Here is a 26,384-nt window from a genome sequence, read left to right as displayed (position 1 = left end):
CTACTGACTCAGAATCTCCAGATCCCAGGTGGGTCCTGCTTACATTACAGTTTGAGAAGCGCTGGTGTACCTGAGAGTGTGTTAGCTTGATTTATAATTTGTGAATATTTAAGCAAATAGTATGGACTTCATTTATACTCTTGACCTGAGGTCACAGATATGAGTGGCAGGTCTGTTAAATGCTTCTCAAAGTGTGCTCAGAGGACCCCCTGTATCAGAATTGCATTTTTTTGGTATAAATTCAAATTCCCAGGCCCCACTTGAGTGGCCCCCTGGATCAGATCTTTGGGGCTGGAGCCTAGGACTCTGCATTCTGACCCCTCCCCTTGTGACTCTGATCCACAGCAGAGCTACTGGAGTATCTGTAATTGGGGGGCGGGGGTTGGCATGGAGAGGAGCTGACCTGAGGGTCAGGAAGCATCAGGGAGGAGAGAGGGAGGTCACAGGTCAGAGAAAGTTGCTGACCATGAGGTCAAACCCTTCCTGCTTCTCTCCTGATTCTCCTCACAACCTGGCCTGACCTCACCCCTGGGAGCTGGCTGCAGGGAGAAGCTGCTAGAATGGGGCAAGGGTGTCCTCCTGCCGACTGTGGGGCTCTCAGGGGGTGCCCTGCAGAAGGAAGGACCCGAGTCAGGGGCAGTAGGAGCAAAGGGGCTGCAGGCGCCTGGAGGGACCTCATGGACCCACCCGGGGAGTCAGGCTGAAGCTGCTGAGCAGGTCTTTGGGCAGGGAGACCTCCGGGTCCTACTGGTACACGGGAGGAGCTGGGACAGACTGTGCGGTTCCACTGGGGCTCAGAGTCATCTGTCAGGAGTCAAATGACCTTGAGCAATTTCCTTAAGCGCTGCAGGCTTGTTTCCTTGTCTGTTGAGATGGGAATCCTAACACCCTCTAAGCTTTTGCTACAATTAAACGTGATAGTTAAGTAAAAACACAATCTTGGAATACAGAGCCGAATAAGTGGCAGCTGCTGCTTATTGTGAAGCTTGTCACCTTACACCTCTGCACTTCCTGATGCTTGATATCATAGGCACTTGTCACTGGCTGATAAGATCAATTTCCTCAAACCCCAGGCACAGGAAGGCTCCAGTCACAGGCATGTGCCAGACCCACGCTTGGCCAGTGACCTAGAGCTCCTTGAGCTTCTCTGCGCAGGAGCAACTGCTGAAGCGACTGCCGAGCTGCTCATCCTGTACAGTTACCAGGATTTTGCTTCCAGCAAGCCACACCTTGGGACTCGGGCTCAGGTTTGTGATGAACTAAGGCGGGGCTTAGTTCACATTTTTATTCTTGGTTTTCTGTTGCCTTCCTTCTACAAGTATATTAGAGAACCATTGGAGACAGAAAACTATGAAGTATTGCTTTTTAGAAATGACTATGAAAGCTTTAATCACTGCTATACCCTTAAGAGCCTAAGCTCTATGCTTTTTGAAATTTTAGGGAGAGTGAGCCTATGATTTCAAGATACCTTAAATAGAAAAATTTGAACCACATCTTCCAAGTGCCATTCTTCATAAATCTGTTTAGAATCAAGCTTAAAAATCACCACCAGCAAATCATTTTTGTAGCCTATATGGCAACTGAACATTCTTCTATTTAATTTTTCAGCACTGCTTTATTATAAGACATAGGTTACAAAAAATAATAAGCTATTTGTATTGTAAGCTGAAAAGAATGAGAATCGTAAAGCAGATCTGCAGCAATCTCTTCTGAGGATGGCAAGAAAAATAGACATTTCAACTGCGCCTTTAGATTCGCAATCAGGTTGATGGAAACAAAGAACCCCAGGTCATTCACCTCAAAGCCTAAACAAAGAAACAACCGGCCAACCAGAGGTGTAGAATTGGTATAGACTTTAAAGGCTCAAGAGACAGTTTTCTATGACAGTTAACCTGGGGTATCCTCTAATGCACATTAATGAAGTCTCCTTTATGCACAGTTGGGAAGGTCCCCTGGAGGAGGAAATGGAAACCCACTCCAGTATTTTTGCCTAGAGAATCCTATGGACAGAGGAGCCTGGCGGGCTACAGTGCATGGGGTCGCAAAAAGTCGGACACGACTGAGCGACTAATACTAATACTAAGGCGGGGCTTGTATGAAAGCTTCAGGGACAACGGTGCCGTACTGAAAACCACCACCAGGGGTCAGCAGAGTCCAGGCCAGGTGAGGAGGGCGGAAAGCCATGGAAGGCCTCACAGCAGGCAAGAGGGGTGGGCGTCTCTAAGTTTGCCTCACCCTCATCATTCACCCTGCCCTCCACATGCAGAAACGCACGCTCCTGCAGAATCACCTGACCTGTTTACTCGTCCAGGTACGGTCCTTTATATCTTAAATATGGCAAAGGTCAGGGGTTTGCAAACTTGGCTGCAAATTTGAATCACAAGGGGAGCTCTGTAAAATCCCGGGGCTGGAGCCTCATCTCAATTAAATCAGAATCTCGGGGGAGGGGAGGCAGGAGTCAACATTTTTTATTAATAAAACCCCACAGGTGATTCCACCCTGCAGCCAAATGAGGACCACGGTTGGAAGCAATAGGTCTCATTTCTTCCCAAATGGCAGCTGCTTTCATCGTTAGAGGCCTCCTCCAAGAAGCCTTCCTAACTTGTCACATTTCTTCTCCCCCATCTGTCCATTCATTTGTCTGCTTTCCATATTTGAATGTGCCTGTGTATCACGGGAGCTTCCCAAGTGGCCCAGGGGTAAAGAGTCTGCCTGCCAATGCAGGTGATGCAAGGTTTGATCCCTGGGATGGGAAGCTCCCCTGGAGGAGGAAATGACAACCCACTCCAGTATTCTCGCCTGGAGAATCCCATGGACAGAGGAGCCTGGAGGTCTGCAGTCCATAGGGTCACACAGAGTCAGACACGACTGAAGCAACTCAGCATGCACACACATTATGGGTTAAATTGTGTCTCCCACCCCCCAAATTCATACATAGAATTCCTCATCCTCAGTCCTTCGGAATGGGACTGGGAGTTGTTGCAGGTGTAATTAAGATGAGGTCACTAGGGCAGCCCTAATCCAGCTTGTCTGACTTCTGTCCTTATGAAAAGGGGGCATTTGGACATAGCGGGAACACCAGGTGAAGAGAAGGGCAGAGATAGTGGTGCCTTGTCTCCAAGCCAAGGGGCCCCAGAGATTGTCACCATATTAGCAGAAACTAGGAGAGACGCAGGTCATCACAGCCCTCAGAGGGAGCCCCCCCCCCCCCCCCCCCCCCCCCGCCCAGACCTTGATTTCAGACTTTTGGCCTCCCGAATGGCGAGAGATTGAATTTCTGCTGCTTAGGCCACCCAGTCCGTGGAGCTTGTCATGGCAGCGCCAGGAAACTGCAGCTCCCAGAAGGGAGGGCTGGTCCCCGCTGGGGCCCAGATGCTCTTCTTCCTCACCTCTCGCTTCTCATATCAGGGGGCTTCCACGGCCACTCTGATGCTCCCTGGCCCCATATGTAGCGGGTGCGGGAGGCAGGGGGCAAGGGGGCCCTTAAACCCTCGACCTGAGCTGCTGCTGCTGCCCCGTCTAAGCTGTGGGACACAGCCAGTGACTCCCACACTCCTGCTCAAACCATGAGATGCTGGTGTGTGTGTCCTTCACTGCTTAGCAGACCCAGTTCACCCCAGGCAAGCCCAAAGCCAGGGAACCTGTGAGGTTTAACACTCCTCACCAAGGCGCTGATATGTGCTAAAGTGTCCCTGGGATCCACCAGCCTCATCCTTTTATCTCCTGCTTGAGCTCAGGATCATGGTCTCATATGTTAACACTCATCAGTCTCCAGACAGGCCTGGCCCCGCCCGGGCCCCGCCCCAGAACCATCCTCCGAAAAGGCAGATCCCATCAGTTCACCCCCCTCAGGACCCTTTATCAGTCTCTCCGATGCCTCCTCCATCCCTGGTCACTTTCTATGAACTATCTCCCCCTTCCCCCACCAGTTCCACTGAGACACAGACCATTGTCCATGGGCCTCCTGCCCTTTCCGTGCACGTGGTTCCTTCTTCCTCGTCTTGCATCCACTCCCCTCCCTGCATGCGGGAAGCCCGGGCTGAGCTGCTCTCAGCTCCCCAGGACTATGGGGATGGGGGGCATTCCTCTTCAGTGAGCGCATCACAGCCTCTTCTAACCCCCAGTAGAGCCTTGTTTTACTGCCTTATGTTACGCTTACTTCCTTTGTATTTTTTTCCTCCCCTAGTGGGCGAGCCCCTGGGGGGCAGGGGTTTGTGTCCTCTGAAGCTGAACAGCTGGCTCCAAGCAGGGCTTGGGCAGTTTTTGTGGAAGGAGTACATCAATGATTCTCTGAGTGTGGTCCCTGGACCGCCAGCAGCAGCATTACCTGGGAACTTGCCACAAATACAGATATCCTGCCCTTCCCCAGACCTGCTGAGTCAGACTCCAGGAGTGGGGCTCAGGTTTCACAAACCCTCCAGGTGATTCTAATGCATACTCAGGTTGGAGATCAGCTGAATCTGAAAAATGAGAACTTCAGGAAATAGGATGTGAAGGGAACCTGCTCTTAGTATTCAGCCTCGACTCAGCCGTCACAGGGTGGTGCCTGGTTGACAGAACTCTTCCCTGGTCCCTGTTACTTGGGGTCATGGGGCATTACAGCTGCCTGGGATGCCCACGACCCATCTCTTTCTCAGCCCTTGTTGTGTCATCGTGTTGTGGTGCATCCCTTCCCCAGGGTGTTGTTAATATACATGAAGATCTCAGGTGTGTCCTGAGCAGAAACCCAATGCCCAGGGAGCCCTGGATTCTAAACATAATGGTTGGTAGAGTCAGCCTCCACTGTGAGGCTGGTCATGGTGCCGCGCTTCTCATCCACACTCTGAAGTTAAAAATACTTTATCAAAAACAAAAGCCCCACCCCCTAAAAAAAAAACCCACCCACCACAACAAAATTCAGAGATGCAGAGAACAAATTGGTAGTTGAAGATATGGTGGGTGGTATGAAATGATGGTGACTGAAATTAAAAGACACTTACTCCTTGGAAGAAAAGTTATGACCAACCTAGATAGCATATTCAAAAGCGGAGACATTACTTTGCCGACTAAGGTCCGTCTAGTCAAGGCTAAGGTTTTTCCAGTGGTCATGTATGGATGTGAGAGTTGGACTGTGAAGAAGGCTGAGCGCTGAAGAATTGATGCTTTTGAACTGTGGTGTTGGAGAAGACTCTTGAGAGTCCCTTGGTCTGCAAGGAGATCCAACCAGTCCATTCTGAAGGAGATCAGCCCTGGGATTTCTTTGGAAGGAATGATGCTAAAGCTGAAACTCCAGTAGTTTGGCCACCTCATGCGAAGAGTTGACTCATTGGAAAAGACTCTGATGCTGGGAGGGATTGGGGGCAGGAGGAGAAGGGGACGACCAAGGATGAGATGGCTGGATGGCATCACGGACTCGTGGACGTGAGTCTGAGTGAATTCTGGGAGTTGGTGATGGACAGGGAGGCCTGGCGTGCTGCGATTCATCGGGTCGCAAAGAGTCGGACACGACTGAGCGACTGAAATGAACTGATGAAATGATTGAAGGTAGTAAAAATATACAAACTTCTAATTATAAAATGTCATGGGGATGTAACATAGAGCATGGTGACAATAGTCAGTAACACTGTATTGTGTATTTGAAAGTTGCTAAGAGTAGATCTTAAAAGTGGTGATGGATGTTAGCTAGACTTACTGTGGAAATCACTTTGCAATATATTCAAGTATCAAATCATGTTGTACACTTGAAACTAATATGTTTTATGTCAATTATACGTCAATTGAAAAGCACTGTCAAGTTAGAATGTTATTGCCTTAAAGTTTTGATTTTGACTGTAGAGATGTGTCTCTTCTAAAGTTTAGTCTAAAGTTGTTAATGGGGTGGGTTGTTTTGTGTTTTTATTCCTTAATTTTTGTCTCTGGGCTCTTGGATGTATTTGTTGTGGTTAATATTTGGTGTTTTAAAAAGACAGAACATAATTTTATGAGTTTATGGGGGGTTGTGTGTTATTACTGCTGTTCTCCAGGCCCAATATCATGCCTGCCCCTAAAAGGTGCTGAGCAAATGTTGGACTTTAACTACCCAGTGAAAAACCCTGACAGGTGTGTAAGAAGCTGCGGAAGGACTCCTTTAGGACTGAAGGTGGTGTGCATAGAAGGGATTGGGAAGATTCCTTGGAGGAGGGCATGGCAACCCACTCCAGTACTCTTGCCTGGAGAATCCCATGGACAGAGGAGCCTGGCGGGCTACAGTCCATGGGGTCGCAGAGTCAGATACGACTGAAGCGGCTTAGCACACAGGCATGTAGCCCATCAGAGGGTAAGGGGACAGGCCTTCACCACCTGAGTCCTGCCTCCTCTCCTGCTTCATCTCCAGACTTTCTCTCTCTCCAGCCTGAGTTCCAATGTGTCTTAATCCCTTTCAGTTCCTCCAACCCACAAACGTCTCCTTTGTTCTGACCTTTGGGCCTGTCTTTCCACTGCTTGGAAACCCTCCTCTGTCTTTTACTGACTGACTCATTCTCCTCTCAGGTCACAAGTGAAACATTGCTTTGCCCAGCAGGATGCCTCCTCCTCTGTGAGATGAACCCCCCCCCCCCCCCCCCCCCCCCCCGCCCCCCCCTGCCCCCTCTACCCCCCTGCCCCCCCTACCCCCCCTGCCCCGGCCCAGACTCTCCTGTGTCAGCTCCTTTCTCCTCTCCTTCCTCCTTCAGCCTGGAAGAGCAGCAGCTGTGTCCTCTCCAGGGACCTTAGCACATGTCTGGGAACCTGGGCACAGGAGGGCTCAGTACTTGGTGGGTGACTTTGAAAGCACCCAGGCTGTAGGTGAACAACTTTCCGAGTCCCAAATTTCTGAGTCCACTTCTCTTTTTCCTTTGACTAAGGAGTTAGCTTCTAATAAACTTCAGATGTATGCAGGGAGGTATCAGAGTGAGGACACGTGTATGATTTAAATAGAAGTCAACTAGAGAGAGAAAGAAGGAAAGAACTTGCTAGATCAGGAAGAGTGTGGCTGACAGCCAGTTGCTGTGATTTGCACAAAGCCTGTCCTGTGTGTGTGAAGGGGGCTCCCAGAACGATCCTGCCATGGAGACGTTCCCCCAGGGCTCACTCTGGCTGGTTCTCTGATATGTTGAGGCTCTGAGGTCAAAGCTGAGTGGAAACTGAACTGGAGGGAGACAGAGGTTGTGTCTTTGTATAAATAGTTTCTGCTCTCCAACCCAAATAAGCCACTTTAACAGAAACATCGCACAAGTTATAGTGTCCGAATCTCTCATCCATTCTCAGGGTTATAAAGGACGTGGATATCATTGATTCCCATTGCCCTCTGCAGGTTCTCATGATAACTCATAGCCTTCCGTTCCCCACTTCACTAACTTACAAGGCAGCCAGTTCCATAGTTGGAGAGTTCTGGTTATTGGAAAATCTCCGTTAGCCCAGTCCATGGTTGTGATGTATTGAATTAGATAAACACAGACAACAGTTACAACCAGGACAGTAGAAATTACTTTAAAAGTAATGTTGTAAAAGAGTATGGGAAAGTTGTCTCAAATGTTTGAGAATCTCCTGTTTTAACTTTGTACCAAATACATGTTTTCTTCAGCTTATTACCTGTACAGGGGAAAAAGTAGACAGTAAAAGCCATCTTGCTATGTACTCAGAGCCAATTAGGAATATCTACCAAATGATGGAGGGCAGGTGCTCATAAACATTGGTCATTTTGAGTCTTAAGATTCAAGTTTCCACTGGGCCTCTGCTCATTGCAAAAATTCACACAAGGGGAGCAAGGGAGCAGGGCAAAGTGTATGGAGGGTGAGGGCAGGTTGCTTTCTGGTTCTGTCCCTGCTGCTAACTAGCTGTGTGATGTCAGAGAGGTTAACAGACTCTGTTAGGCTTAGTTTCTGCCTCTGCAAACTGCAGTGGTTAAACCAGGTGACCTGTAAGTTTCAGTAACAAGGCAGCCCTCCATGGCTCTAGGACTTTGTACTTGCCTCCAGAAGACCAAAGCCTCACGAGTGAAATGAACTCTCAACCAGTTGGGAAATTGATAATTAGCAAGGTTCTACCTCCTACTAAATATAGCTGGTTAAGTGAAAGCAATTATTGCAAATATAACTATGTGCATATCCTTTCCTGAATTAGCAGAAACCTGAGTTAATAAATAGTTGATTACAGCACTGAGATCATAATGGCTCCAGGTTGTGTCATTTCTGTCTCCAAAGTTAGCTAAAATTCTCTTCAGCTGAACCTGAACTTTTTAAATGCTTCTATTTTTAAACCACACTAATTGGACTGTAGACATCCCAGGTGGCACAGTGGTAAAGAAGCTGCCTGCCAATGCAGGAGGCATAGGTTTGATCCCTGGATCAGGAAGATCCCCTGGAGAAGGGAATGGCAAGCCACGCCAATGTTCTTGCCTGGAAAATTCCATGGACAGAGGAGCCTGGAGGGCCTACAGTCCAGGGGGTCACAAAGAGTCGGACATGACCAAGCACAAAGCCAAGCCAATTAGATCATTTATTTCTAGCTGGGTACATATCAAGAAAGAAAAGATAGATTTATTCCTAAGTATTTTATTCTTTTTTTCCCAATGGTGAATGGAATTGTTTCCTTAATTTCTCTTTCTGTTTTCTCATTGTTAATGTATAGGAAGGCAAGGGATTTCTCTGTGTTAATTTTATATCTGGCAACTTTACTATAGTCATTGATTAGCTATATGTGAGACAGCAAAAGAGACACAGATGTAAAGAACAGACTTTTGGACTCTGTGGGAGAAGGCGAGGGTGGGATGTTTTGAGAGAATAGCACTGAAACATGTATATTATCATATGTGAAACAGATCACCAGTCCAGATTCAATGCGTGAGACAGGGCGCTCAGGGCTGGTGTACTGGGCTGACTCTGAGGGATGGGATGGGGAGAGGGGCGGGAGGGGAGTTCAGGATGGGGGACACATGTACACCCATGGCTGATTCATATCAATGTATGGCAAAAACCACTACACTATTATAAAGTAATTAGCCTCCAATTAAAATTAATTAATTTTTTTAAAAAGAAAGAAAAGATAAACTGCAAAGAAATTTCAAATGGTTTTCAGGAGTTTACTTTTTAGCTGATTTCCCCCTGACTGATATTATGACTTCTGGTACAGTTATTAAATAATAATATATTTTGCCACAAAATAAAATGTATATTTTTTGTTAGGAACCAAGATTTTCAGTGCAAGAAAAAAGTGATATACAGATTGAATCAAAGAGGTTAAATAAAAACCCTGTAGCTTAAGTTTGATTTAGAAATATTAGTAAGAATGCACGTGTTTTCTGTTTTTTTAAAAAATATTCTTTCTAGCTCTGCCTGTTACAAAGGCCTAGATACCTTGACTAACCCATAGCCCCAACACCTTTAGCATCTAGATTGTGCTACTAAATAACATTTTCCACTAAAAGGAACAGAGCTTCTTGGAGAAATGGCTGAATCCAAGTCAAGGATGAGCCTGGAATATCTTGACATACCAACAAGCCATGGAACTATCAAAGGCCACAAGATTGTGCCCCAAAGACTTAGGGTCCAAACTGAAGAAACAGAGATCTCTGTAGGCCAGAGATTATACAGTTTCAACACGAAAAGGAAGGATTGAGGCACAATGAATCTGTTAAAAATCTATGAGTTCATGTCATTACCTCCCTCCACCCACCCACACACACTTTTGAAGGAAGCTAAAACTCTTATTCTGAAAACTGGGAAATAAAGAGAAGGGAAAAATAATTGCTCAACCTTTTTCCTGCAGAATTATACTGAAATTGTTATTGAAGGATAACCAAATAGTTTACGAACTAAATTTCTTCTTTTAGAGGAATTTAAGCTAATAAATGAAGAGGGATAATAGAATTGGAATATTGCTATTTTATGACCTCTGCTCCAGTACTCTTGCCTGGAAAATCCGATGGACAGAGGAGCCTGGTAGGCTATAGTCCATGGGGTCACTAAGAGTTGGACACGACTGAGTGACTTCACTTTCACTTTTCACTTTCATGCATTGGAGAAGGAAATGGCAACCCACTCCAGTATTCTTGCCTGGAGAATCCCAGGGACGGCAGAGCCTGGTGGGCTGCCGTCTCTGGGGTCGCACAGAGTTGGGCAAGACTGAAGTGACTTAGCAGCAATAGCAGCCAGTACTCTTGCCTGGAATATCCCATGGACGGAGGAGCCTGGTAGGCTGTAGTCCATGGGGTCACTAAGAGTAGGACACGACTGAGCGACTTCATTTTCCCTTTTCACTTTCATGCATTGGAGAAGGAAATGGCAACCCACTCCAGTGTTCTTGCCTGGAGAATCCCAGGGATGGCGGAGCCTGGTGGGCTTCCGTCTATGGGGTCGCACAGAGTTGGACATGACTGAAGAGACTTAGCAGCAGCAGCAGCATTGAACTGATGGATGAAGGCAAATGGTTTTCAATGACTTAAAAGATTAGGTGAAACATGGATAGGAAATTTTACAATGAATGGAACAGACTATAACACCAGAACCCACCAATGATTCTTAATGTGGCTTCATGAACCTCTTGACAAGATGCAGCGAGAATTCACAATACCACCTATGAAGCCTTCTTCACAAACAAAGCAAGACCAAACAAATGAACATGAAGTCAGCCTAGATCTTATGACCATTTTATAGGAAATACATCCCCACAGGAATATAATTAAAAAAAAAAAAACAACAAGTATGGGACATTCTACAGATAAATTGCACGAAAAAAGAGAGAGGGACCAGAACCTATAGATGAAAAGAGATTTAAGAGACACACCAACCAAATGCATTATAGCGAATATAGGGGTCTAGTATGGAGACCAACTAAAACAAATCAACTGTAAAAATGATAAAATCATGAAGAAATAAGGTCTATTTAAAACATCGCTTGGAGATCTGATGGTGTTATGGAAACACTGTAAACTGGGAGAGGTGGCATGATATTTATGTGGCTATACTTTCTTTTAAAAAAAGGTTTTTTGATGTGGGACATTAAAAAAATAATTTTATTTATTTATATTAATAAGGCTGTGCTATTAGTAAGGCTGTGCTGGGTCTTTGTCGCGGTGCAGACTTTTCTCTCGTTGCAGTGAGTGGGGGCTGCTCTCTCGAGGTGCAAGGGCTTCTCACTATGCTGGCTTTTCTTGCTGCAGAGCGCGGACTCCAGGGTGCATGGACTTCAGTAGTTACAGCTCCCCGGCTCTAGACACAGGCTTAATAGTTGTGGCAGGTGACACGTGGCCTTAGTTGCTCTGTGGCACGTGGGATCTTCCTGGATCAGGGATCGAACCCATGTCTCCTACACTGGCAGGTGGATTCTTTACCACTGAATCACCAGGGGAAGCCCTGTGACTATGCTTTTTAATGCCCACATATTTTTCAGATATAGGCTGAAATATATGTGAGTGAAATAATTTTAATATCTGACACTTCAAAATAATTCAGGAAGGGTAGGAGTAAGGCTGAGGAGTAGAGTGGCTATAGAAAAAACAAAAGTTGCCATGTATTGATAATTGTTGGAGAGTAGAATATGAGAACATGGGAGCTGATTATATTATTTTCTCTATTTTTGTATTTTATTTCCACAATAAATTTTTTTACAAATAAATGCTGTTTTTTCAAATGCGTCTCCATTTTTAAGGTACCATTCAAAACCAATTCCATTTTCACTATTGGAAATACACTCATCTGCCTCCTAAACTATATGTTTTTAACACTTTTTATCTTATAAAGATAATGCTTAAGTTGTATTTACTTGTAGTGATTTTAAAAATTTTATTGAAATGCATATTCTAGTAAGTAATAAAATGCAGATACCCTCTATTTTGACAAAGCAAGCCTTCAATAATCAATTCCATTCTATGTGGCAGACAAACTCTTCCAAAGTATAAGTGAAGTAAGTGAAGTCGCTCAGTCGTGTCCAACTCTTTGCAACCCCATGGGCTGTAGCCTACCAGGCTCCTCTGTCCATGGGGTTTTCCAGGCAATAGTACTGGAGTGGATTGCAATTTCCTTCTCCAGTGGATCTTCCTGACCCAGGGATCAAACCTGGGTCTCCTGCATTGTAGACAGATGTTTTACCGACTGAGCCACCAGGGAAGTCAAATCCATTTAATGAGAGCAATATTACCCTGATAGCAAAACCAGACAGAGACATCACACAAAAAACAAAAACTACAACCCTCAGAATGGGAGAAAATATTTATAAATATTTAAGCAAACAACAAGGGATTAATCTCCAAAATATACAAAAAGCTCATGCAACTCAACATCAAAAAGCAAACGACTTAATAAAAAATGGGCTGAAGATCTAAATAGACATTTCTGTAAAGAAGATATACAGATGGCTAAAAAGCACATGAAAAGATGCTCAACATCACTAATTACTAGAGAAATGCGAATGGAACTACAATGGGGTATCACCTCAGATTGGTTTGAATGGCCGTCATCAAGAAATCTACAAACAATAAATGTTGGTGAGGGCGTGGAGAAAAGGGAACCCTCCTACAATGCTGGTGGGTTATAGACTGGTATAGCCACTATGGAGAACAGTATGGAGGTTCCTGTAAGAAACTAAAAATAGAACTACCGTTTGATGCAACACTCTCACTCCTGGGCATAGATCTGGAGAAAACCATGGTTTGAAAGGATACATGTGTTCTGATGTTCACTGTAGCACTATTTACAATAGCCAAAAATATGAAAGCAACATAAATGTCCATCAGCAGAGGAATGAATAAAGAAGATGTGGTACATGTATACCATGGAATATTACTCAACCATAAAAAGGAAAGAAATTGGGTCATTTGTAGAGATGTAGATGGACCTAGAGACCGTCATACAGAGTGAAGTAAGTCAGAAAGAGAAAACAAGTATCGTATATTAATGCATATGTGTGGAATCTAGAAAAATGGTATACATGATCTTATTTTCAAAGCAGAAAGAGAGACACAGACATGAGTAAGAACAAATATATGGATACCAAGGGGGAAAGGGAGTGGGTGGAAGGAATTGGGAGGTTGGGATCAACACATATACGCTGTTGACGCTCTGTGTGAAATAGGCAACTAATGAAAGCATGCTGTACAGCACCGGGACCTCTACCTAATGCACTGTGGTGACCTTAATGGGAAGGAAGTCCAAAAGGCAGAGGATATATGTATATGTGTGGCTGATTCATTTCACTGCACAGGAGAAACTAGCTGTGCAGGAGGAGAAGGGGACGACAGAGGATGAGATGCTTGGATGGCATCACCGACTCGATGGACCTGAGTTTGGGCAAGCTCCAGGAGTTGGTGATGGACAAGGAAGCCTGGTGTGCTGCAGTCCACGGGGTCGCGAAGAGTCGGACCCAACTGAGCGACTGAACTGACTGACTGAGAAACTAACACGACAGTGTAAAGCAACTATACTCCAATAAAAATTAACTTAAAAACCATTTATGTGAAAAAATAAAAAAGTAAAATCATGACTTTCATGGAAATAATGAATGGTCATTATTAATCCATTCTAAATATAAAATGGATTTTAAAATGAACTGTTATTAATTCATGATGGAATCAGTAAGATAATACAATTAGTTTTCATAGTCCATCCCTGACAAACTCCTCGCTGTCACCGTGAGCAGGATCGTTTGACCTGCTGTGAGCAGCAATCATTTGTATCACCATTCGTTTTCTACAAGTTAACTGTTGCCTTAACAGAGCTGTAAAACAACCTAGTTGACAGACCAAGGTGCTCACCTCGGCAGGATAAAGCAACCCTGCAAACGGTCATAATCCAGCATTTCACTGAAGTGATATTCTGTAGCTTCTCTCGCCCTTTCAGCATCTTTCACAGCTTCTCCCTTCATTTTATTAGCATCTCCCCATTCCCTCTTCAGCCCCATTCCTTGCTTCCTTCCCCAAGATCACAAGGAATCCTAGGCTTGGGTGAATGTTCCCTGTGTGTATTATGTACTGTGGGAAAATGCTTGTAAATATTTTATAAAAATGTGGAGGAAAAAAGGCTGGCCTAGCAAAAGCGTTAGGTACTACATGGAAATTGCTTTATAAAGAGTGGGTTCTGTTCTATGTCTCACAGAGGAACAGAGAATTCAAGCATTTCCACTGCAGGAGAAATAGTTAGCTTTGATTTAAACTGCAACACAGCGTGAGAGAGTGGAAGGAGCACTCAGACAGAATTCGAGAGAGTTAATGCTATGACGAGAAAAGCCAAATAATTTAGAGATGGGGGTGAATGATTATCAATGGGGATGAATGGGGAAGGAAAAAAGTAAAGTGGTTTTTTGCATAAATAATGGTCTTGAGAAGTGTCCTTCCCGGTGGAAACTGGAGTCATCTCCAGGGATGAGGATGTGACTAGGAATCAGATCTGCCAGGTTTAAGGTACAAACCTCCTCAAGAAGTGGGCAAATGCATAACTAACAGCGATAGAGGTGGACAGGAGACGGGTACAGTGAAGGGCTACCTGAACACAGAGAAACAGCTGGGGGACCATGACTACGTGAGGAAGGCTGGAAAAGGAAGTGGTTTGTAGGGGAATATGATGAGTTCCGTTCAGGACCTACTTATGACCTGGTGAATTCATATCATATATTTATGTGTATCAGTTCCATCTTTCTCTTGTTCCTGCTTTGCTTCAGTCTTCCCTTCAAGTTTAAACCTCTCTTGAAGAATAGAAAGAGCTTGGTTTTCTTTGATCTGATCTCACGACCAAGCAAAATGCCTTACACAAAGAAGATATTGAATGGACAGGTGAATGGATGGATGGATGGATGAGCGGATGAATATTCAAATGTTCCTGAGCAGAGACTTCCCTTTGCTCCTTGGAGTTCCTTAGAGGAAAGTGGGTCAGGAGGAGAGCAGAGGTTGGAAAAGGCTGGCAATCTTTCCAGACAGATGTAAAAGATCAGAAGGAAGAGTTGGCAGAACCTAAAAATAAGTTGTGATTCGAGAAGTAAAGAAAGAGAGTAAAGACAGCTAGATTGTCTACTTGGCATGAAAATAACAAATGCATTTTATGCTTATAGAATGTGAAATTAAAATTTAACCTTGAATGACACAGAAATTTATTGCTCCTAATGTCATGTTAAGTAAACGCCATCCCAGTTTTGTTTTAATTTTTTCCACTTGTCTCTAACTGCTTGGCCTGGTGCAATCATTTTCATTGCTCTAGATGGCACCTGTTTTCTTGTAAAAGCAGAGTCTTTCTGCTAAGTCATCCTGAAGTCCAACTTAACTTGCAAAATGTGTTCTGTAATTAAATTAAAATCGCAGGATGTTTTGGATTAGAGGAATCTTCTTTCAACCAGACCCGAGGTTAGTGAGAGAGTGTGACCTATCTGGGATAGAATTCCCTCATCCAAAACAAACAGAACATTTCACTGGATTAATTTTCAACTCACTGGGAGATTCTTGGTCCAATTTGCTGAAGATTATATGTAGTTTATGATAAAGAATATTGTGCATCTAGGGACTTCCCTCATGGACAGTGGTTAAGACTGCGCTTCCACTGCAGGAGACCCAGGTTCAATCCCTGGTCAGGGAACTAAGATCCCATGTCTTGTGTGGTGCAGCCAAAAAGTAAAATAAATAAATAAATATTTTAAAAATTGTCAAAAAAACCCACTACTGTGCATCTTATTTCTATTTATAAATTGTGTGCTACGTATTCCTTATATCAGTGCATGCTCAGTTGCTCATTTGTGTCTGACTCTCTGTGACCCCATGGACTGTGGCCTGTCCTGCTCCTCTGTCCATGTGATTTTCCAGCCAAGAATACTGGAGTGGGCTGCACCCAGGGCTGCATCTTCTGTGTCTCCTGCATTGGCAGGCAGATTCTTTACTGCTTAGCCACCTGGGAAGTCCTGCATCAGTAAAATCTATCATAAACATACATATGTACTTACATGTGCATATAAGGATATGTATCTTTATATCTTTATTTATACTTTTTTGGGGCACTGGTTGTTAACATTTACCAACACATCATTGTCCAAAAAAAAAAAAACAAACCATGGTGGATGGTAATAATAGTCATAAGAGAGTTGCACGAGGCTGTGGAATCCCCGGGAGATGGGGACGCTGTCATGGGCTTCATGGAGGCGATGAGGACCAGCGGAAGCTAGAGGCAGAAGAGCTCGAGGGAACCATTTTTTGGGAGGCCTTTGGCTTTGCTTGTCCCACTGGTCCCTAGGGGAAGAAAGGACCAGTCACAAGGGGGCTGCTGCCTGCCTGAGGTTGTCAATGTGCTGTGTTTTCTGGAACCCAGGGTGAGATTCAGCCTCTGAGAACCACAAAACATTGCATGAGAAGACATGGTGCACTCAGGAACTATCAACACCTCTAGAAACAGCAATGTCCATCTCTTTCTGTGGCTCCAGGGACTGGTTAGCACAGAACAACCTGGAGAGAGAATGGCCTAGTCCCACTAGCCAAAGTCCACCAGCCAGGGTTTTCTGTAAAGGGGCATTTTTTTCCTTCAACTGGACTTAAAGGCTTGGAATTCAAACTTTATTGTGACATGGGGGAATGGAATTAAGCCCCCAAATGTCCTTTTGCATTACATGTAACTATGACATGTCCTATGGAGTTTGTCTTCAAAATCTATTCATATTGACAAATTTTCATGGGAGTCAAGCTTTCTGACTCTGACATCATCTCTAGGCCCCCTTGCATCCTTCTCTCCTCACACACACCACCCACTCTGCTGTCATCCCCCCGAACCGCTAAGATGAGGCCAGAGTGTAGAAAGGACAGCACTTCCCTTCCCACCCGGCCATCAACCCCATAAATGGGTGGGGAGAGTGGGCGAGGAGCTTGAGCAGCGGTGTGGTCTCAGCATCAGCCTTCTTTAAATCGTTGGAGAGGAGGACCAGGTCTTGGTCCAATGTGGCACCAACACTAAAACCTGTCTTGCCTTGGCCATCCCGGCCGTGGTGTCTCTGTGGGAAACACCTGCCCATAGGTGATCTGAAAGTGTCACCATCTTGGGGCCCTGGGACAAGCCTCTCTGCAGTTGACATCGGGAGGGAGGGGGAAGGAGCCAGGTGGACGCAGAGGCCAGCAGTGGTGGAATGACCTTGACGAGAAATGCAGGTGCTGGATTTCTAGGTGGGAGGAGCTTGTGTGCAGTGATGTCATTGGGAAACTTATGCCTAGGGGTCTTTTCTAGAAGCCTTGTTGCATAGAAAGCAAAGTGTGTTCACGTAGAGGAAAGGCTGATGGTGTCTGAGGTGGAGCAGAGGTGGTGGTCATGGGACTTGAGCCCTGCTGAGGAGAATACACGTTCTCCCCTGAGACAAGAGCAAGTAGGAGACGAGATCATCGTAGGCATTACCAGGGAGCTCGGAGATATTTAGGGCAGCAATCCCTGGAAGAGTCTGGAGTTTCTGCCTGGATTTCATTTGAACTGGGGGCAGAAATGTGAAGATTTAGCATTTGTTCCCATAGGTTGGTGTAGTGTAGAATATAACTTTTACACATAAGAAGAAAATACATAAGACAGAGATTAAATAGTAAAAAAAAAAAAATTGCATCCTGATTAAGGGAAGAATCAAGATTTGTAAATAGGAAGAGAAGGGCTCTCAATTAAGTTAATAAAGATAATTATAAATGTTTCTTTAAGAAGCTAAGAAAGCACAGTTCAGTTGTGGGGGTGGTGTATGGCCAGGCAACGGAGTAATGAGGAGAAAATCCTGACGAGAAAAAAATTCAGGAAGGAAGTAGCTTACTGATTTCCCCTCCTCCTGTCAACCATTTGAGTTAAAGTAAGACCTGTGAAAGAACCACTGTTTCCAGAGAAATTGTCCTCAAACATGTTTTGTAGCACAGTTAACCCGAGTGGTACCAGGCAATCTTGAGGTGCTGCTGCTGCTGCTGCTGGGGACGGCCTCTACTCTGGTCTGCTTGAAGTGAATGACATTTATGTTTACCCTGCACTTTCTACCCAGTTCCTTGTAACCTGCAGAAAGTAACTCTCACAGAAAGGGCCCCACAGTCCAGCCCCTCTTCAGAATTCAGCGGATGAAGGGCTAGGGAGCTCTGTTTTCTGCTGACGGTGGTCATGCATGGCTGGGTGATTTATGGTCAAGACCAACAGCCACATCCATATCTCAGAGTCACTAATTACCAAGAGAAGGACTCAGCCCACAACCACTCAGAGGATAGAAAGTTCTCAGAGAGTGAGTATGCTCGAATAATCAGAATAATCAGACATTTTCTTTTTTAAATAAAATCACTTTCTGCTTTCTCAGCTGCGCCTTTCAAATACAAGCTGTTTGCTATGGCCCTAAGGAAACATTGTGAATGGTGCCTGAGATTTTTCATAATGTTAATATCTGGATGAAAGGACCAGGTATGATCTCAGAATGAAGGCAATGACCAGGGAGAAGGGCAAAGGTCAAGGAAATACCCCAAATTTCAAAAGGGTACATTTCAGAAATGGCCATTGGTGTGCTTGATAGCAAACCCCAGATCGATTCTAGAATAGATAACTAAAGAGGTGGTTTTAGAGCTCTTAGTTAGGCAAGAAGCTCTCAGAATTAAATTGGAAGAAGCTCTGTTTTGCAAGCATGAACTGGCAGCACCAGATGGCAAGTCAAAGAGCAGACAGTGTCTTTCTCAATCTAGTGCAGCAGGTGAGCGGGGAGGCTGAGCTCAGGTGAACCTCTGGCTGAGCCACAGACAAGGCAGAGCTTCCTGGAGGGGCAACGGGAGGGTGGTAGGCAGATTCTGCAGGGTTTGGCAGTTGACAAGGTGGGGGCTCAGAGGACCCTGGTGGGCTATAGTTCACGGGGTCGCAAGAGTCGGACATGACTTAGCTACTAAACCACCACCACTAGAGTGTGTGATCAGCAGTTTGGGAAAAACAAAGAGGAGAAAGTAGGCTGCATCCTCTTGGATTTGGAAATCCAGGGCTAAGTGTGCAACTGGGTGGAAGATGTCTTTACCTCTAGAGGAGGAGCTCCACAGAGACCACAGGGCGTATGCAGAAGGCTTTTGCATGATATTAAACAGTGAAAGTAAAAGTTGCTCAGTCACGCTGGACTCTGTGGGACCCCATGGACTATACAGTCCGTGGAATTCTCCAGGCCAGAATACTGGAGTGGGTAGCTGTTTCCATCTCCAAGGGATCTTCCCAACCCAGGGATCAAACCCAGGTCTCCTGCACTGCAGGCAGATTCTCTACCAGCTGAGCTACCAGGGAAGCCCAATATTAAACATCAGTTCAATTCAGTTCAGTCGCTCAGTCGTGTCCGACTCTTTGTGACCCCATTAACTGCAGCATGCCAGGCCTCCCTGTCCATCACCAACTGCTGGAGCTCACCCAAACCCACGCCCATTGAGTTGGTGATGCCATCCAACCATCTCATCCTCTGTCATCCCCTTCTCCTCCTGCTCTCAATCTTTCCCAGCCTCAGGGTCTTTGCAAATGAGTCAACTCTTCGCATCAGGTGGCCAAAGTACTGGAATTTCAGCTGTAACATCAGTCCTACCAATGAACACCCAACATGGAGATGACCAAATCAGGATTCAAAATCGTCTTGAAGGCAAGATTTGTTGGTTGGAGAAAACAACCACCACAATAATAGCGAACTCATTTGTTAGCTCATTTAATTTTTTCATAAGGGAGATATTATTATCATCCTCATTTTACAGGGAAAGAAACTGAAACACAAGAGGTTAAGTATCTAGACCAAGGTCACACAGCTGATAATGGTAAACCTAGGATTTGAACAGGAAGTCAGGTTTCAGGTTCTGCCCTCCAGAAGGAAGTAGGAAGGAAACTGATGGTCATGGAGTATTTATAATCTGCCAGACACCAAATTCCCCCAAGGGAATACTTAGGAAGCTGGAAGGCCTGGAAGGAGATGAAATGATTTAAAGTAGGACCTGGTGAAAGATGATGGCGATGTAATAGAAGGTTATTTTTAGGCACTGCCCAGGCCTAGGAAGCCATTTGAGGATGAGGCAGGATTATGACTCTTTTGTGCTGACCCCAGATCTACGTGAATTATTTGTTACTATGGCCGGGATGAATGGTGATCGGCCATTTCTATTCATTGGGTCCACATTTCTGTCTGTGAAAATCTTGGTCTCTAAATCTGTCTTTTGACTCTGATGACTGTGGTGTGGGATATGGGTGAGATGTCTACATGGTAAGTTGTGTGTGTGTGTGTGTGTGTGTGTGTGTGCACATGATGTGTAGAGGTGTTTTCATGGTGAGAGTTTGTATGGATGTGTATTTAGCTGTAGAACCAGCTGTGTCTGTGTGCATGCCTGTGCCCACATGGAGTGAGCACTCTGGTGTGAGTCTGTCTTATGATTCTAGAGTAACTGGAGCACCAGCTGGGTGGCTCACCACCCTGGGCGATGGCAGTCCCCCCCACCCCTAGCACTCCCAGGGGAGATTAATGAAGGAGCAGGAAGCAGAAGCAGAAAGAGCCCTATAAAGCAGAGTGTAGTTACTGCTCCCTAAGAACCTTCGGGCGCCCCTACAGGATAGCATTGGAACAGAAGTTCCCTGGGGAGGCTGCTATGGTCTCCTAACTCTCCCGGTACCGACTTGAATCTGGAATAGAGGGAGTTAGGATAGTTCAGTTCAGTTCAGTCACTCAGTCATGTCCGACTCTTTGTGAGCCCAGGGACTGCAGCATGCCAGGCTTCCCTGTCCATCACCAACTCACGGACCTTACTCAAACTCATGTCCATTGAGTTGGTGATGCCATCCAACAACCTCATCCTCTGTCATTCTTTTCTCCTCCTGCCCTCAATCTTTCCCAGCATCAGGGTCTTTTCCCATGAGTCAGATTTTCGCATCAGGTGGCCAAAGTATTGGAGTTTCAGCTTCAGCATCAGTCCTTCCAATGAATATTCACGACTGATTTCCTTTAGGATGGACTGGTTTAATCTCCTTGCAGTCCAAGGGACTCTCAAGAGTCTTCTCCAATACCACAGTTCAAAAGCATCCATTCTTCAGTGCTCAGCTTTCTTTATAGTCCAACTCTCACATCCATACATGACTACTGGAAAAACCATAGCCCTGACTAGACAGACCTTTGTTGGTAAAGCAATGTCTCTGCTTTCTAATATACTGTTTAGGTTGGTCATAGCTTTTCTTCCAAGAAGCAAGCATCTTTTAATTTTATGGCTGCAGTCACCATCTGCAGTGATTTTGGAGTCCCCCAAAATAAAGTTGTCACTGTTTCCATTGTTTCCCCATCTATTTGTCATGAAGTGGTGGGACAAGATATTAGGATAACTTGGGTATTTTCCCAGGTGACATAAATCAATTCTAGATAATTCTGTAAATAGCATCTGTTGGCTCCTCTTTGTTGCTCCATCTCCTACCAAGACCACCACCCACTGCATTCCCTTTGTTAACTGGACCATGGAAGTGATTCCTGCTTCACTCCTTCCCGCCCACATTCTCACATCTTGGAGAATAGTCCTTCCCAAGGTAGAGGGTAGGAGAGGAGCCTGTTCTGCTAAGGAAATAGAACCCGGGGCAGGAGAACCCCCTGGGCAAACTAGCAGGCAGTCTGGCCGGCTGGGACTGGAGCTCAGAGTTGAAAGCAGGCACTGGGTCAGGACTGAGTGGCCTGGCGGGTTGCAATTCGTGGGTAGGACAGTCATGAGACAGATGTACTGTCTGGAGCCCAGATATCAGCGGGCAGAGCAAAATGTGAGGTTTGAGGTCCAGGTTTCAACAGGAGAGTGGTTTTACTGTTCTGTTCCAGAAAGTGGGAGGCTGATCATAGTGGGAAGAGCACAGAGCAGGCGTGCAGGACTGAGGAAGGGTCCCAACGCCCACAGGTGAGATAGCTTCCCTGGGGACGTTTGTAAGAGTCCTGCAGAGTGGGTGAAAATCCCCAGACATGACTGGCTGGAGGTTTGCTGGTAAATGAATGAGGGCCTCTGCTGTGGTCAGACAGGGAGAAACTAGCCTTCATTTTCCTGCCCATGTCACTGAGAGTCACATTTTGTGTTCCACAGAAAATGTGTCTCCCAATAAGGTGATTGCTTTGGCTGTGATATTCATGGACTATAAAGGCAAGACTTGTGCTCTTATATCCACCTCTCCCCGCAGCCACCAGGGCTTACTCTATGCCTGGATTTAGCAGGAGTCCTTCCTTCCTCTGCAAGGGTTAGGAGGCACACCCCCAGGGCTTGCTTAGGACCTTTGAAGTTATCAGTTGAAGATAGAGAATTGCATGATTATTATGTTAATTCTAACATACCTTAATATATTGATTCAAATTTAATAACATTACTATAACATTTACTACCTTAATTCATGTTTCCTTCTGGACTGTGAACAATCTCCAGGTCAGACAGGTCTTTTTATTATTTTGTTCCAAAGTAACCAGCATGGAGCTCATGAGTTGTCCAAAAATAAGGCAATATGCAAATCAGAAATACTGATGTTTAAATATTCTCTACTTACATGTCACAGAATCTCAGATCTCAAACTGGAATTGACTTGAGGGATTACCTAGTCTGTCTTTCTGGGCTTCCTAAGTGGCTCAGTGGTAAAGAATCCACCTGGCAATGCAGGAGACCCAGGTTCAACCCCTGGGTTGGGAAGATCCCCTGGAGGAGGAGATGGCAACCCACTCCAGTATTCTTGCCTGAAAAATCCCATGGACAGAGGAGTCTTGTGGGCTGCAGTCCATAGGGTCGCAAAGAGCTGCACATGACTAACTGACTGAGTATGCACACAGTCTGTATTGCCAGCCAGTGCAGGAATTATTCCTACCACTTTTTAACAGAGGACCAATAGCAGCCTCCTCCGGATACTTCTAGCCAATTCTTTGTGGGACAGCCTGTTCCATCATTGGGCAACTCAGAAATTTCTCCATAGCCCCTGTGAATCTGATTCCCTGGTACCATCTACCCATTGGTCCTACTCATCTTCTTCCCATTCCTCAGTCCCTCCTACACCCAGCATTTTTTTTTTCCCTTTTTCCAGGTGAAACAATTTCTCATGTGAATTTATTTCAAGACCTTCCATCCTCCTAGTTACCCTCCTCTCAAATCAATGAATGTGGTTTGTATTTGTGTTCCTTGAAGTATGGTGCCCAGGCTAGCCCTATGCAATTTGACTACAGAATATGGGGAGCATATGGGGAGAATATGTCTTCTAACTTAACATTCTTATGCTATTAATGGCACTTCAGATTGCATTAATCCTTATGGCTGCCACCTTTTCCTGTTGTTCTTTATTAAGCATCTAAAAAGTACAGTTTTGTTTTTTTTTTAAATTTGGTTCAAACTATTATCTTTCATTCTATCCAATTGATGTTTAAAGCCAGACATTAAGTTGAGGATCTGATTGCTTGAGATCTTGCTATGTATTGGAAAACACTTCTGGGAGAAGGGATGGAAATTAGTTTGGGACCTGCTCTGTAGCCAGCTTCTTCTTTCACTGCCCACAAGTCTCTGGGCAGGAACCTCAGAGCATCTATGACCCCTTCATCCCTCACGAGTCACCAAGTTAGTTGGTCTCATCATCTCTACCTCTAAGCACCCTCCTTGTCAGTTCCCAATGCTGCCCATGGTTCAGATTCTCAAATGAAATACTGTAGGATCTTTCTGAAATGCAAGTCCCATCAGAAATTCTCTGCTCAGAATGTTTCAATGGCTTTCTAGCTCCTCTAAGACAAAGTCTAAGTCCCCTAATGAAGCTTAAAGGTCTCTTTGCAAATTCCCCTCTCTCTGCACCTGCACCCCGTCTGAGCCTGCTCCTGCATGTCCACATGTCAGCCTTTCCGATGTGCTTGATGGTCCCTGATGCATTTAGCTCCTTCTGCCTTGAGGTCTTTGTTTGCAGATGCTTCAGGCCCTGCTCTGAATCCTCTGCACAAATCAATTCACTTTCTCCTCACCACAGCCCTCTAAAGTAGATAATATTACTGAGTAATAATAATATTAATTATATTTAATTAATTAAATAGTAGTAATAATATTACTTCCATTTTACAGACAGGGGAGCTCATATTTTAAGCATTTTTGTCTGGAGTCACACAGTTAATAAATTGTAGAGCTGGATAAGTCCCCTGACCTGAAATGCCCTCCCTTCCTTTCTCTGGGCCAACCTCTACCCATCTTTTAAGTCAGTTCAAGCATTAGCTTTTCTGGGAAGTCTGCCTATGCCCTGAACTTAACCCCAGACAGCACTTACTGTCCTGGGCTAATCGCTTGCTAAATGATCATCTGCTGTAAGCCATATATCCACAGAGGATAGGCCTGGGTCCTGTCCTCACTTGTCCCCATATGCTGCCCTGGGAATCTAATAAATGGAAAGGAACTCATTAGTGAATAAGCAAATTAACTACTTAGAGGATTCTTTTTGTAGTTGTAATATGATACCATAGCCATTTGCCAGACTGTTAATTTTGATCATCAGTTTTTTCCTGGAATGTGTACAAAAATTTGGTCCAAGTTTAATTGTAGACCAGCTGTCTCCTGAAAATCTGCTCAATTATCCTGGCTTTATTCAAGAGCATTACTGCTTTCTGAAATGCTCTGCAAGTGTCTAAAAATGCATAACAGTGGTGGGTTTTACCAGTCCCAGCATGCTCTTTGCTTAGATGCCCTTTGAGTTCATCCGCTTGAGGATGCGAATTAGTCTGTGGGTGAGTCAGGGAATCGGAGCAGAAGAGACTCACCGGCGCCAGCTGGCCGCACTCGGGGTCAGATGGGCAATGAGCGAGAGAGGAGCCCTGGACTTGGCAAGAAACACACCTGAACCTTTTCTACACAAAATATTCACCACAAGAAAGCAAAGACTGACAATCAGATAAGCTGCTGCTGCTGCTGCTAAGTCACTTCAGTAGTGTCCGACTCTGTGTGACCCCATAGACGGCAGCCCACCAGGCTCCCCTGTCGCTGGGATTCTCCAGGCAAGAACACTGGAGTGGGTTGCCATTTCCTTCTCCAATGCATGAAAGTGAAGAGTGAAAGTGAAGAGTGAAAGTGAAGTTGTTCAGCCATGTCCGACCCTCAGTGACCCCGTGGACTGCAGCCTACCAGGCTCCTCTGTCCATGGGATTTTCCAGGCAAGAGTACTGGAGTGGGGTGCCATTGCCTTCTCCCATCAGATAAGCATGAGAGGCCATAAAGGGGAGGGGGATGGCAAAGCACTTGCCTTCCTGACCTACCTATGCAAACACTACCAAAGGATTTCATAGCCATACTGTGTTTACTGCATTTTCCTATTTTTTTTTTTAAATTATTTATTAGGCTGTGTTGGGTCTTAGCTGCAGCACATGGGGGTCTTAGCACATGATTTGTTCCCATGCTCTGACTCTCTAGTTATGGCACATGAGTGCTGGAGCGTGCAGGCAGGCTTCGCTGTTTATCAGAGCCCACATCCCAGTGATCTCCTTGATCAAGCTTTCATATGTCAAGCCAATGTTCCTCCATCGTGATCAACCTGGGGCGGGTACCAGACAACTCAATAAAAGCTCTTGCCTCTGTTTTCCTCTTACTCCTCAGCCTCCTGACTGACTCTAGTGCTTCCTAGCCTGGGCCTGTGTGGGGATCCAGGCTCCTACTTCTGGGGATCTGTGAGTGTGAAAACTTCCTCCTCGATGGCATTTCATGTCTGTGCATCTTACCATCCCTGATTAAAACAAATTCCAGGCACATTTAAAAATATATACTTAATAGGGCTTCCCAGGTGGCATTAGTGGTAAAGAAATCCTATGCCAGTGCAGGAGATGTAAGAGACATGGGTTCAATCCGTGGGTTGAGAAGATCCTCTGGAGAAGGAAATGGCAACCCACTCCAGTATTCTTGCCTGGAGAATTCCATGGACAGAAGAGTCTGGTGGGCTATAGTTCGTGGGGCTGCAAAGAGTCGGACACAACTGAGCACGCACACACACAGAGGATTCTTTTTCTTGATCTTCCACAAATTTTGGTATGTAACTAATATCATCATCTTCTCAGTGAGAAAAGGAAACAATGAATTTAAGTAGCTTATCTGTGCATGCATGTCACACAAAAAAATAGTGGTCGAGCTAGGACTTCAACGCAGGTTTTAGGCTGGTACAAACACTGGACATTTCCCCCAAAATTCTATAGACAACCATACAAGGTTATAAATACACTCTCCTGTGAGTCTCAGTTAATCTGTAAAATGGGAACTACAGAGTACCATCTTTTGGATAAATATGATCATGTATGTGAAATCACTTTGTAAAATGCAAATGTGAATCAAATCAGTAAATTAAACTGTCACAAAGTTTTTCCCAGTGCTCAGAACCAGGAATATTTAAGGAAACTTTGTCTATTTTTGACTGCCCAGAACACAAATAGGCTATCCCAATGGCTTTCCTAACGGCTCAGCAGGTAAAGAATCTGCCTGGAATGCA

At 45.1% G+C, this 26,384-nt stretch overlaps 1 protein-coding gene across 2 annotated transcripts in view; it reads left to right on the top strand.

The window, feature by feature from the left end:
* The first annotated feature begins 1,073 nt into the window (after positions 1-1,073).
* Positions 1,074-26,384, top strand: part of LOC101109890 (ATP-binding cassette sub-family C member 4-like) — a 247,820-nt gene continuing 222,509 nt past the window's right edge. The window contains exon 1 of one of the 2 annotated variants that reach the window (XM_060394638.1): positions 1,074-1,247. The gene's annotated coding sequence lies outside the window, so the exon portion shown is untranslated. The remainder of the gene's footprint in view (positions 1,248-26,384) is intronic. The other variant, XM_060394640.1, reaches the window with a different exon arrangement.

The sequence above is a fragment of the Ovis aries genome, chromosome 10 (assembly GCF_016772045.2).
Source record: "Ovis aries strain OAR_USU_Benz2616 breed Rambouillet chromosome 10, ARS-UI_Ramb_v3.0, whole genome shotgun sequence".
Lineage (NCBI taxonomy): Eukaryota > Metazoa > Chordata > Mammalia > Artiodactyla > Bovidae > Ovis > Ovis aries.
The sequence above is the reverse complement of the archived record's forward strand: the minus strand, read 5'-3'. Positions and strand labels throughout refer to the sequence as shown.